The sequence below is a fragment of the Diorhabda carinulata genome, chromosome X (assembly GCF_026250575.1).
Source record: "Diorhabda carinulata isolate Delta chromosome X, icDioCari1.1, whole genome shotgun sequence".
NCBI classification, from domain to species: domain Eukaryota; kingdom Metazoa; phylum Arthropoda; class Insecta; order Coleoptera; family Chrysomelidae; genus Diorhabda; species Diorhabda carinulata.
In genome coordinates, this window is record NC_079472.1 from 51,279,719 (window position 1) to 51,295,017 (window position 15,299).

Sequence of the window (15,299 nt, forward strand, 5' to 3'; positions counted from 1 at the left end):
ATTCATTACATCGGCAATAATTGGTAGTTGATACTTAATGCTACAGTAAAGATGAATTCTAGAAAATTTAAAACACCCCATGCACTCATGTATGTCAAAAATTGCGTAATTTTTGGTTTTATCTCTCTGCCAGTTTGCTGTAAATGATATCTAGATGTCTGTTCTGCTCCAACTTCGAAAATATCGTTATTTAAATATTTGCTGAAGTAACCCCAAGGACTCAAAACTTCGGCTACATTTCAAATCCTATGAAGACATTCGACGGACCTTGCTTTTCATCGTTGCTACTTTCTTCAGATTCTTCTCTGTCCGAGTTTTCAGAAACAACTGTTGGAGGGTCAAAAATATTTTTATCTTAATCACTGTTATCCTTATAATCGGATCCAATTTCGCCAAGCATATCGTAGATTTTATCTGAATCTGCAGAAAGCTAACCAATTGATATTTTGCTTAGTTCCTGTAATGAAAATATACCAGCGTTAGGTACTCTCATTTTTTCTCATTTTTTATATGTTAACTCCTGGACGTTACGAATATGACACTCATTCCAAACAACAACATTAAAACCTCAGAGAATTTTTAGCAATTTTATTGTAAAATCTTCAGTTATATGCCTATTCTGAATAATTATGCATGCAAAGCATCATTTAATAACATTTGGACCAATACAATTTTTTGCCATTGTAAAACTCAAACATTGAGAAGAGAATGAAATTCGTTACTGTGACCTCCCATCACAAGACAAAAACGCCGCCAAACATAAACTTTTCGTTTTAACCAGTTAAAATAGGTGTAGCACAGATGTGTCGCATGGGGGTCAACAGAGTAAAAGCAATTATGAGCTTCACATAGCCTCTCGATAAGACTTCCACGATTGTGACAGCTTGGAGCGCAAGTGTTATAGCGCCATCTATCAGCGAAATTTCGAAGTTTAATTTAAAAGTTCTATACTATTCTGTTCCATATAAGAATGTTAATCAATATATGCCATATTTTTAAATATTTCATTGAATATTGTCATCTGAAGCGAGAATTATGAGACATTTCAAGTTTAAAGTGAGCAATACATTGAAATAAAAATGGAGTGTGGTAAAAATGACAACTACCGGAAGAAGCCAAGATGAATTCTTATGAATAAAACCTTACTAATGTTTATGGCTATTTGTGTCAAATATCTCATACCTTACTCATATTTACCGTTAGTGCGGAATACATAATTATAAAATTAACCGAACGTGTTTTTAATATTAGTTTTAGCCTTCCGTAGTTTGTCTAAACATAAAATAATCTCTTATTCGTCGAAAGTCTACCCCGACCACCCACGTTAGCATCGCTAGTCCTGATTATGAATGAAATTTGAAGTTCCGCGATCCTGCAATACACGTAGTAGTGGGGATTCACTACGCGCTTCCGTTTGTAGCAGCTCATCTTCGGCGAAGGCGCTGCGGTTCATCCCAGCAGCCCGTCGAGCTCAACGCTCACTCAGTTTCAACGCCGAGTTTGTTCATTGTCGTACGGATCGAGTCAGGGCTGAAAATTACGCAGTCTCGCAGCATCGACGAACTCTGAGAGAATTTCGTTTACTGGCACGTGTTACTGGGATTTGCGGGATGATTTCGGAGATTGATTATTGTTGTTGCTGGTGGCGGTTTTGTGGTTTTTGGATTGTTTTTGTTGGAGGGTTCGACAAGTGAAGTATAAAGCTGACTGTTATTAGGTATATTTCTGTTTTTATCGATTGTATCCAAAATTTTTAATTGCATGTTAAAAAATATTAATTAAGATATATTAACTTCGAGAGAGAATATTGAAAGCAAAGAATTTCGATAGAAAATTATACATATGGGGCTAAATTTCCATAGATACAAATTAGGTTCGTAAAAAGTTTTTTACAAACGACTATCAATCTGAGTTCTTTTATTTGAAAAGGTTGTGTATTATTCAGTTTCGTTCATATATCAAGAATATCTTTGAAATTACAACAATTGACTCCAAGAAGTATCGTTAAAAGAAGTAGTTTAAATATTCAAATAAATATTCTAATGCTAATTTAATAACAATTATGAATCAGTAATTATTAATAGATTATTCATATTAATTCCGAAAATTAATGAACGATATAATTTGATGATGAATGTTTCGTAAATGGATAATGATAATAAGACCAAATAGCAGAAATTATTGCTTTGAAATAAGATGTAAAACTTTGAAGTTGATTATTTTTACGTTTTTGATTTTTTTAATGGAAATATTTGTATTTATATTAGATCTATTGTTCATATAAAATAATTTTACACTTTTCACTACAATCGTTATCAAGCATTTCACAGCCTCAAAAACAACAAACAATTAAAAAGTTGAAGCTTAAGACTTCCATTACCGTGGTAGGGCAGAATTGAAAACAAATTAACGTAGAAACAACAAACTTAAATTAATTGTTCTTCGTGAAACTTCTTCACTTTTATTATTTTTGTTGTATAGAACTTTATGATGACAAAAGAAACATACCTGCGTTTTGTTATTCTTGTAATATAGAACTTTAGAATGACAAAGAGAATATTACGATATTACCATATAAAAATATCCACGTTACTGTTTTCTTGTAAAATAGAACTTAAGAATAACAAATAGAACATTATAATATCCCCTCATAAAAATTTTTTTTCAATTTTTTCTGAGAGAAACAATGCACCTTATCTTAGTATCAACCGACAATTTACATTTAATTCTAATTTACTAAGTACTTCACTGTCCTCAGTATTCCCAATGGTTCACTTAAGAAATAAACGTTAATGTTTAACTATTGTGGCTATTAATTATTGAGCTGGGTTATAACTGTCACTTCTCACACAAGTTCTAAAGGTTTTGTGCCTTTGAGTCTACGGACTATGTCTTGATTTTATAGAAATTATTATATTTCGTTGATTATGTGGTTATAGAGTCGTTCTTTATGACCTCCAGCGATCTTCTTAATCTCTTTTACGACTGTTTTAATATGGAGTTCTCGCTGTAGATCTTTATTGCGGACATACCACGAGGCGTTTACTATATTCCATAGTATTCGGTTTTGGACTCTGCAGGCAAGTATAATCACTTTCACTTGTACAGCCCCATAGTTGTAAACCATAACTCCACAACGGCTTGAGTCTTAATATACTAGCATCTTAGTTTTAATACTTGTTGTGAGCTTCTTCCTAGTAACCAATATAGTTTTTTATATCTGAGTTGCAATTTCTGTTTTCTTTTTGATATGTTCTTCCCACTATAGTTTGGTTCCAGATTTAATCCTAGATATTTGACCGTTTTTTTATATGAGATGATCTTATTGTTTAGTATAGCTGGGAGATTGTTTATCTCCTTATAGATAAAGTTGATATCGATAGATATTCCCTCATTGATTTTAATACTCCATTTATTAGCCCAGGCATCTATTTTGTTACTTGAATTTAGAAGATTCTTGACAGCCTCTCCAATTGATTCTCCAACAGCCAGTATTGCAGTGTTGTCTGCAAATGTAGCCATTTCAATATTTTCCGTAACAGGCATGTTACAATTATATAACAAGTATAGTATTGGTTCCAAAGTACAGCCTTGAGAAAGCCCTGTTCTAATTAGTCTGAACTATGAATATTCGTTTTCTTGTTTAACTCCGATTGTAGGTCTTTCAGGTAGGAGTTTATTAGCTCAACATAATGAGCAGGTGAATATTTTCTGATTTTTGGTAACAAACTTTATCACATGCTTTTGCAATATCTAAAAAGACTGAATATATTTTATTTCCCTCAAAAGATGTCTCTATTATATTTGTTATACGATGTACTTGATCTATTGTAGAATGCCTGTTGCGGAAACCAAAATGATGTGATGGAATAATTTAGTTTTCCCCAAGTTTGGTTAGTATTCTTATCAAATATTATATTTATATTTATACAGCGGGGATCTTACAGCTTTTTTTGCTGCATCCCGCATTTCGTACGCCACACTTTTCTATCTATCCACTTGTTTAACTAGATAGCTCTGTCTTTTATATTTTGTTCAATTCCTTCTTTCCAGGTCCTTGAGGGTCGTCCTCGTCTACTTCTATTCTGCGGTTCATACATCAATGCTTCCTTCGGCCACTTGCTCAGCTCCATCCTCATCACATGTCCGTACCAGAGCAGTTGCTTAGTCTGAAGTCTCTCTGAAGTCGTGTATATTCGACCTGTTCTTCGTCGTATATCTTCATTCCATATCTGCTCTGTTCTGGATATCCTGCACTATCATCTTAAGTAGTCCATTTCCGTAGCCTGTATATTATTTTCCTGTCTATTTGATAGTTGCCAGCACTCACATCCATAGGTTAAAATAGGATTCACTATGACTTTGTATATTGTCATTTTTGAATTTAGATTAATTTTTCGTGACTACAGACTTTGTGTAAATTTTTCCTTTGCTGCAATTTATTTCTTATATCGTCTTTTGTTGTTCCATCCTCCGAAATTATGCTTTCCAGGTATTTGGATTGTCTACATCGTCTAATCTTATTTATTTGCAGTGCTTCATACCGGCAGATATTCTGATTTTGACATATCCATATTTAAACTCCATTTTGTATATTCGTCGTCCAGCTTTCCCAGCATATAATCTGCATCGTCCTCGTCACCAGCTATAACTTCGTCGTCGTCTCCGAAAAATAAAGTTGATAATAACGTATCCTCTATCTAAATTCCCATTATCGCAACTTTAGTTTTTCAAATACTCAATGCTTCCTGAATGTATGTTTTGAATAATGTTGGTTATAAACTGCATCCTTGTCTCAAGCCTTTCAAATGCGAAAATCGTTTTGATAGGGTATTTGCCAGCTTGACTACACCTTTTGTCTTTCTGTATATGCTCAGAATAGGTCGAACATAAACATTGCTAAGGTCACTATATCAAAAAGCTGTTGCAACGACACCGCACAAAATCTGTACTGTTATTCTAATTCAATAATATTTTTTCCAATTTTATTTTTAAAAACATTGCCGTACAACCTTCCCATTGCGCTAGTTATACTGATGTCACGATAATTGCCACACTTCTCATCTCTATTCATAGTATATTCTTAAATAATTTATGCATTGATTTTCGTCATTTGGGTATCAGTTATCACTTCAACTGTTTTCCACGTGTTGGTACTCGTACGTATTGGAGTCTTAATACTGCATTTATGAGGTTTGTGAGTTTCATAAAGGCCTTTATTGGAAACTGTTATTAAGTCGTACCCTAGGGCATTCTTGTGGTTTATACTATTCTTAATAATTTTCATTAACTCTTTAGTAGGTGAAGTAAGCTCTATTTTTTTCGTGGTCTTCACTATTGACTCCTTCTTCGATACTCTCATCATCGTTACTAACGGTTTCATCATTACTTTCTATGTAAGTGGTTTGGAAAATACATAAGCCTTTTGTTGATCATCACGTGCCCAAGATCCATCTTCGTTTCGAATTGGCAGAACCTGTTGAATTGGTTTGTTCAATTATTTCGTTCATTTTGTCGATTTCATCCTTACTTGATGGGTGAAGTTGTTTAGTGTGTTTTTATTTTCTGTAGCTCCGGTCTCTGTCACGTTTTTGTTGGCTTTCATTATTCTTTGTACTAGTTCTCTGATTTCTTTGGGGTAGTTATGACTTTTTATTCTTCTTGTAATTAGTTTGGTACTGTTCCATGCGGCTTGCTGTATATTTATCATTACTTTTTTATCTTCTTCGTCTACTTGTTCATTAGTTCTGATTTGTACATTTAACTTAATTCTATCACTTAATTCTTGTTTAAAACTTTCTCCTTATTACTTAGATTCTCTTAAAAAAGTGGGTTTTTGTGTTTTGATTTTACTCTAAGTTGTTCAAGTGAACATATCTTACGTACATAAACTAAGGACTTTATTGGTTACCAAATTTGGAAATAAAGTGGGTTCAACTCACAACTTCTTGGAGACAATTGAAAATCATTCTGTTTTCCAATACACCGAGTTGGATATCCATGCTATTCAAGCAACATGTACCTCTTCAGAGATCGAATGTTAAAAAAAAATTGTTACTTCAAATAACTCTGTCAACGCTTACTGAGAACATGTGAAAGATCTCATAGCTCACAATAAATATCACAAAACTTTAAGAGTAGAAAAGGCTGAAAAATCTAAAACTACATAGCAAAATATTCAATTTTGCTGTAAAAAATAGGGTATCCTATTTGATCGTAGAAATAAAATGGAAAGTTTGATTTACTATCCACCCTTAATACAAAAAACTACAATTATGACACTCTGTTAGGAGATATCAAAAATGTTCTTACTCTAGTGGGTGAGCTAGATGGCGTTCGTTGATTTATCTACGATTTTCACGTATAACAAAACAAAAAATTACATCAAATAAATATAAGAGATCTGTATTAGCACCATATACATTTGAATAGTTTGAATAATCATAGTTCCATACGTACTCTGTATGATTCTGTATAAAAAAACCTCAATAACATTTTTCATCATCCACAATAATCATGAACTTTGTATACAGCGAATAATATAATTTGTGTTTTTCGCCATGATGTCCCGAAGTGTGCTCGATATTTCATTGATATATTGGTTTGTCCTTTTACTCGTTATATTTTGTCTTGAAATTATTTGTATGATATGTAGATCTCACTAAGAAAACTCATAGTGTCTGAGTTTCATTGCAACACTATGTATTCAAATTCAAAATAATTTCAACAGAAGAAACTGGAATTTTATCACATTATTACGAATATATACAGGTCAAGCTAATAAAAGATTGTTGGAAATAAACAATTTATTGTGATACTAAAAGATTTGTGTGAAGATATGCGGATTATTTGGAGTGAATTATGGGATTGTTATTTTTATATATTCCATGAACACTCATATTTATACAGCTGCTCACAAATAAACAAACATTAAGTCAAAGCATAAGAGCATCGCATTTTCAGAAATTTGAGAATTCATCGTCTTTCATTAGGCATCAAGTAATATTATTGTACTGAATAATAGAAACAAATTTAGAATAGCTTGTTTGAAAGTTTGAATAAATATTGAATCTTCTTATATATATATATATATATATATATATATATATATATATATATATATATATATATATATGTAATTTTTGATGAATACATAATTTTCATAGTAAAGTCATGATTCAAAGTATTCCATTAAAATAATGAAGTCCGCTTCTCTTGATATTAATAACACCAGATTTAATAATAGGAACCACTAGAAAAATTTTTATAACGCTGTTATGTGATTATGAGATAACTTGGTCTATTGCAATTCGTAGCCAAAGTTCCACATCTACATTTCTCATTAAATTAGGAGATGCCATAAAACTATTTGTAGTTATTGTTATTTATGTAATTTGATCGTGCTAATTGTACCCAATTCACTTTTCACGTAGTCATTTTGAAATTTTCACTGTCTGAAATGCTCTGGCGACGGAATCTAAGAAGTGATCTGCCTTCATGTCTTTGTGGTAGTCGTCAAAGATCACATTATTTTCCTCCAAAAATGCACTGCTGGCGTTAGACTGAGATATAAGGAGTTCGAGCCCGACTTGATAGGTCTAATGTGTCTCATTTTAGCTAGAGTTAGACTAGACAGATAAACTACAACTTTTCTTACAGTCTAGATCATGCAGAATAGCAAGGTTCGGGTGCTTGCTATCTCGGTGCATGCAGAAATTACGTGATATTGCCTGTTGGTGTTTGAAAGCCTGGAGATAAACCTTTAATAATAGCTTTTCGACTGCTTGTGAAGGTTTCGTCAACCCGTAGTTTTTCAACCGTATGCCTGTATTATCTGAGCATTTAGTTGAAGATTTTGGTTGCCAAATTATGCCTTTTTACGAATGTAGTTTCGTCGTCAGATGATTGTTTCCTGTTTTCCACCAATTCCAACATCCTCCTTGAAGCTTAGCAAATATAAAGTTGAGTTTTTTGTACAAGATGTTCCAACTCATGCTCTGAGATTACAGTAGGAATTTCTTTATCAAAATAAAAAATTACAGTCTATTCGTCTTTTATCTTGCTGGTTATGTTTTATCTCATCTTATGTTATATATTTTCTTTCTCGTGAATTTATCTGTTATATTTAAATATCACCACAACGATATTTTTTATCCAAAATTCTATATAAAGTGGACTTTCATCTGTTTTTTATAAATGGCGGACAATGGTTCCCTTTTAGAACTTTCTATTATAGCAGGCGGTTATTTACAGTATTGATTTTAAAAATTTCTAGGAAAGTCTATTTATTCATTTGTTGTGTTTCTTTTTGTTCTAGAACTGTGTAGAATTTTATTTAGGTATATAAATGATTTGTGAAAACGCAGTTAGTTTAGTGTCATATAAATAGTCGTAGCGAATAGAACGAGTTAGTAAAGTATTCGCAGTGATATTTATAAGTATATTATTATAAGTTATTAAAGTGTATCATAGAGTGTATGAATAAATTAAGAACGTAACAGACAGTGTTTATGAATTCACCCCACGAATAGAAAGAGTTTAAATTAATACGAAAAACGTTACATTGGTGTCAGGTGTGGGGTATTATATATAAATAATGACATAAACATAGCAAAGAGATTAAGTGATCTGAAAGTGTCGGAATTGAAAGCCCAACTGGAGAATCGTGAGTTGGAATCGTCCGGTAAGAAAAGTGAATTGATAGAAAGATTTAAAGTGGTGCTGGTAAGTGAAAGAAACTTATCTATTCAAAGACGAGTCCTCGATCTTGATCTCATTAATTTCGACTTCGAAAAACGATATTTCTGATAATATATCGAACAGGAAGGACAATATTTCGACTATGAAAAGTGATATTTCGGCCAATATGGATGACAAGATTTCTACCATAAAGAGCGACATTTCTGCCGAAATTTTATCATTGAAAACCGATATTGCCGCTGGCGTCAAAAATGAAATGTCATCTCTATAATTAGATATCGAGAATGAGATGAAACAACGATGAAAAATCAGATGAACGAGAAAATTAAGGAGCTGGAGAAAAAGATGATAGAAGATAAAAAACCAAGCAATATACAAGCACCATTCAGAACAGACGAGATCGGCAGTTCTACACGAGTCAAGACTCCAAAACTCGACGGCAAGACGTCTTGGACCAATAACGTTAAACAGATAAAAAAAGTGAACTTGACCATTGCACTGCGAGGATACGTCTTAGATGTACTCCAGTGGTTGGACATGCGATATGGTCATTGTTCACATTGGAGTTACATTAGTTTAAGACATTTCAAATTTTCAGCAGCCTACCTGTCGTGTAGTTTATGATACATACTAATAGTTGATATTGCCCACCTGCTGTCACTTCTATTCAAAAGATTTATGTACAAATAATGTAGTTGTCCTATTCTATTTAGTTTATTATATTTCAGACTGAGATTTTTTTCTTTCTCGTGAAACAGACTATTATTCACCTACGAAACTCCAAATTTTTCTAAATTATCACATCATTATCACCCTTCCGTTTTAAAGAATCTTGCGTTCAAAGTAGATATTATAGGTTTTTCTCCAATTTTCCTCGCAATCAGGATCTTCAGTCATATAACTGACATGCTCACAGAAAAATATAGCCTCTAATTACCCCAAATTCAAGATATGGCCTAATCTAAAAGATGCAACATATGTTTTCCAAGTTTATTCATTACATAGAGGAGACGTTTGATATTGTTGAAGTCGAGCTACGAAATTAAGATAAAAAAAATCAATTCTCACTAAAGCTAATCTTGTCGCTTAATCCGTGTTATTCCTATTAATAGATGCTAACAGGTGTGGATAAATTGTCGAACCTCTTCCTAGAGTGGTGTGACTATTCCTTTTGTGTCGAGTCACTTCTCGGCATGAGTTCTCTAAAATTGTTTAAGAGAAGACGATTACAACACGTTACGGGGTCTGAGATCAAACCAATACTGTATGTAATTTTTAATCTATTGACGTTAGATACGGATAAGATTGTTATCGATTGAATGTTGCAATAATTAACAATGTCGAGAATTTATGAACCATTGTTATTAGTTTGAATAGTTGAAATACTCAATTTGTTTTCCGCTCGCGGGGACGAATATACAGAGGTAGTATTTCATTAGCAGTAGTAAGAAAAATGATTTTTTATAGAGTTTATAAAAATGGAGTGCATAAAGGTGATAGGGACTTGGCCAGGATGGAATTTTGAAAACTTTCGACGCTTCGGCTTCCACTTTGAAGCCATTATTAAAGGTAGGGTGGGGATAGGATGATTATTAATTTATTGGTAAGAAATGATCCGATTCTGCCTACTCCTTGGAATTTCACTAAGGAAATGAAAAGCTGAACCTGGTAATTATTTGCGGGTTTTTTCTTTTTGGCCCTCGTGGGAAGTATATTATTGGCGGCAGGGGTAATAAATGTATGGAGTTCGGTTTCTTGGGGGGCTTTCGAGTAAATGTTATGGGTTGGTATTGGAAAGAAGTGGATGAAGAAAGTGCTGAACGTTGAGGAAACCATTGGTGTAAGATGGTTTGAGATAGACGGACTGAGAGAAACTGCGTGGAGAAAGTTTTTTGATCATGACGTCAAGGAATGGCAGAGATGATTTTTCCTCCACCTCCATCGTGAATTGTATACACTTATACTTATCTTGATAAAATGTGTGCTATTTAAAACACGTATATTATCTTTGTAACGATTATACATATACCAGTGAAATATGGAAACTGAATATCAAGGGTTATGAATTTTTCTAGTGATTTGAATAGACTTTTCCATCAAAAGCATTGGAAGAACCTATTCATTGATATACAGTAATACTGTGATGGATTGAATTAGTTAATAATTAAATTTGAAATTCCGTTTTCGTTGAAATTCAGTGAGGATATTTGGAAATGTTGGTGAAATTTAGAATAAAATCACTGTTTACTGTAATACCAACACTCACCATTACATTGTCTGCGAGTTTTAATAATCAAAACATCGTCTTCAAAGACCGAAGATTATCTGAAGTCTCTTGTTATTTCTGAACATTTAATAATCTGTTAGCCGAATTATTAGGTGCTTTGTGAAGAGAAATGGTAGGTGATTTGGGTTATAATATAGCAGAAAACGCATTTCACTTGAGATTACCTAGAGCTCTGTTGTAAGTTTGAAAAAATGAGTGTAATAATTATGTAAAATGATCTAGCAGAAATTTTTAGCAAAATGTACCTTCTTTAAAAATTCAAGTTCCATTTACCTGTAAAGAAGAAACAAATTTTATCCACATATATGTGTATATACATGAATTCATACAGCCCTGGACTACGATCTAAGCAAAAACTGGAACTTCGTGAAAATAAAGTCACTAAAATTAACCAACAACCCGACTACCTCAAAACAAATGCTTTATTGACGAAAGTTGCTTTCTATTTAAACGGAAATGTAAATACACAGAATGTAAGGTATTGGAGTGATACTACTGGTAAAAAGTTTTGCCCACTATACTATATAATTTGCATGATACACAAAAAATAAAAACAGTATGATTGACTTCGATAATTTTCATTTCAAAAACCATAGACCGATAAAAATTATTAGTGAAGTAAGTATTAGTGAAATTGTAGTCTCTAGCTGCAGTCACTAATTGTTACATATTTAAAATTTTGTTCCATCGATGTAACTTATTTTTGCTTTTATTATTCCGGTACAATTTTGGCATTTTCTGTTACAATTTCGACAAAAAATCTTCATCTATTTGGTTCCATTCATTAATCAGAATATTCCGAAGAAGTGGAGTGGAAGTATGACACTGCTTTCTGACTTTCCTGTCCAATTTGTCCCAAAAAGATAAGTTTTCTCTTAATCCGGCGCTGGCCAGAATGTATTACATTATCCTCTTATTTTTTTGTATAGTTTTCTTTTCCCAAACTAACTTCGATTTCTAACAGGTCTTCAGTTCCCCTTCCTTCAAAACATCCTCCAAGACATCCTCCAAACATCGCCGAGCCTCCACCTCGTTTACTGTTGGAATTATACATGAATCTGGCATACATTCTTTCTTTGACCTATGTATAAACATTCTTCTTTTAGACTCATACTTTGACTCATCACTCCATAAAATTCTCTTAAATTCCTTATGTGCCCAATTTTTATGTTTAGTCAGCCTCCTGCAGCCTCTTAATTTTATTTTGACATCTTAAGAGAGTTTCTTCACTGCCAACCTTTAAAAAGGGCAGCTTCTCTCAATCTCCTTTTCACTGTAGAAGTTTTCCAAGGCAGATCCCTAGATTCATTGATATGAGCTGCTATCTCTAGACCCGTGAGTCATCGATCACGTTTAATGATCAATACCAATACAATACGTTTATTACGGTTCGTCGAGGTATTTTTAATTCGGCGGCAATGATACGGTTACTTTTGCCTAGACTTCGCGACTTGCGATACTTCCTCAGATTCACCCATTTTAAACCTTACAAGCCTGAGTTTGCGAAAACAAAAACAATAAGTATATCAACTACACAAAAAGATGTCTGAATCCAAAATTACAAATCACAGAACGTTCTTGCGTGTCACAGGGGTAACTGGGACTAAACTACAATCATAAACACCGAAGAAATAATTTACAGTTGAAGAATAATAATCAAATCAGGCTGTACTGTATAAATAGGCGCTCGTATAAAATAAACAAATAACGGACAGTCTTGGTTTGTAAGAAACCATTTCAACCTTTGCTTGACAATATGAGTGAGAAATACGTGTATTTATTTTGAAATTTAAGGAATAGATTAATTATGGGATGGGCAAAAACTTTTAATCTGTATTGAGCGTGTACAGTAAGGTTTTATTTCCGTTTTATATAAACGATATGTTTCTCATAACACTTGATAGGGTTAATAATACTGCTTACCAAAGATACATTTTTTGACTGATATAGTACAAATTACCTATGTTTGAATACCTCCAAAGCTTAAGTTATGAAATTTTATGTTCGACAAAAAAGTATCAACAATGTCTCACTATTTAATATAAACGAGACGAAGTGAACAGTTATTGTGAATAACTAAAAATAAAACTTGAAGTCATTGTGCTTTTAATTACTGGTTTTGATGGAACTTCAGCAGCTATCCCTATCATGGTCAGGTGTCATCAGATATAGATAAAGGCTCATGAGGTGATGCTAATTATTTGAAACAGAATTTGTGAAGGTAACAGCTGGTGTTTCACAACTTCGCTTCTATGGGGAACAGTTTTTGGGATTCAATTTTATCCTGGTACATATACGAGGTATGCATTAATATTTTCAGTGAATACCTAGCCGAAAATTATCATTTTCACATACTGTTTGATGAATTCACCTATAATCCTTACAAAGTTCCAATAATTTACCGCGGATTATTGAAGCCAATAATGAGGAAAACTTATTGAAGCATTAGTTATATTTTTAAGTAAGAAATATGTCTACGTTTGTAGATGAAAATTTTTTATGTTTGATAATTAAATTGTTTCTTCAGCTGTAGAAAATACTTGACATCTCTGTGTCTCTATGCGTAAATTTAAACTTTTTTTTACCGTGAAACTTTTTTTCACTGCCAAAATAATATAGAAAATAAACTTGAAATATTACTTTTTGAAGGATTTATTCTTAATAGAGTCAATTATTAATTGACTATTCATTATAAAATAATGTCTTTTATTTGGTCCACAGACTCCGGTCTTCGCTTCTCTACAGCGAAAACCAATTGCATGATGTAGTCTAAAAGAGAAACGCTAAAAACACTACTCTGTCTAAATTCCTCTCGGTTATGTATAGAAAATTACATATTTGGGAATAATCTTCGATTCGCAATCAAATTGGAACGAATACATCAAGAATCTTATCGTCAAATGTCAGAATGGACTAAACCTATTAAAAGTTCTTCTCTTTACTCTTTATTCTCAATCTACAACTATCTCATATGTTCAAGATCCATTATGGATCCATCACCCATGCTTCCTGTAAAAAACAGATACCAAAATGTTTAGATACTACAGCTAATCAAGTATTGTGCAAAATTGCTGGAGCTCTTTATCATTTACAAGTAAAACTAGCAAAAAGAAAACAATCTCTAACATTAGTATTATAATGAGCAACCATGAACATACAAAGTACGATAGCACAGTTGCAAATAGATATCAAAACACGTTCGAATTCATGCAGAGTCGACTATCCCTTTTATCAGACGGTTTCTAGATATATCAGACTACTAGATATGCAGATTTCCCCACTTCTACAATTAAATATTGACCTCTACCTCTACCATGGCTGATTAGAACTCTAAGCATTGATACAAATTTGGATATCTTGAACAAGGCAGAAACGACAGCCTCTATGATATATCGGAGCTTTCACTCGAAATTCTCCGTGTATTCTCACTTCCATAAAATATTGATTGATGCACCGAAAACCCAATGACGTAAGCTCTGTATATACAGCAGAAATATATGCGATCCTACAAGCTTTGGTCGAATTTCAATCGTCAAACGTACAAAAAACTGTAAAAGTAACCGACTTCTTGAATATCTATAAGAAATCTCCCTTGAACCACAAATCAAGATTCAATTGCATCTACTACAAATCAACAACTTAGATGTCAAACAAGGAAATGAAGATGTTGAAAACATGCAAAGGATTCTACGGTATGTAGTGACGTACATGAAGAGTGCGGTTTATAGTGAATATCAAAAAGAAAATTAATCTTCAGTGGCAGGGATCATTCCATAAATTGAAGCAAATAAAGGAGAGTGCTGCACAGTGACAGCGTATATGCAGTAATCGCCCAAAACAAGTTAAAGTAACCAAACTAAGAATTGGTCACACTATAATTTCGCACGCACGAATAATTATTATGTAAAACTAACAAACTTATGTGAATAACTTGTAACCGAGAACTTACTATAAAAAATACTTCTAAAATATACAAATCGCAAAGACAATAACGTAAATTTCCAAACGACATTAAAACCCAACTATGCATTTGAGTTTGTGTGGGCATAAATCAAAAATGAGGTAGCGCGTAATAACAATAATACAACATCCAAATTAAAGGATGTGAAAATGTTACTAGAGCAAGCCATAAAAAATGTAACAACTTTTAACTGGCAGAGATGCCTAAATAATGCAAAGAAAGAAGAAAATAGAATGTGAGATCTTGATACGCGCGTTGAAGTTCTTATGGAACCAATTATTATTATTCCAGAAGAAGATAATAGTGATAGTGATATATTTATGAATCTGGGAGTGAATCAGGTTAAATATG

The 15,299-nt window shown here is 32.9% G+C and overlaps 1 protein-coding gene across 1 annotated transcript in view; it reads left to right on the forward strand.

The window, feature by feature from the left end:
* The first annotated feature begins 1,480 nt into the window (after positions 1-1,480).
* The window catches only part of LOC130901346 (monocarboxylate transporter 2-like), a 392,606-nt gene continuing 378,787 nt past the window's right edge, over positions 1,481-15,299 (forward strand). The window contains exon 1 of the mRNA XM_057812657.1: positions 1,481-1,717. The gene's annotated coding sequence lies outside the window, so the exon portion shown is untranslated. The remainder of the gene's footprint in view (positions 1,718-15,299) is intronic.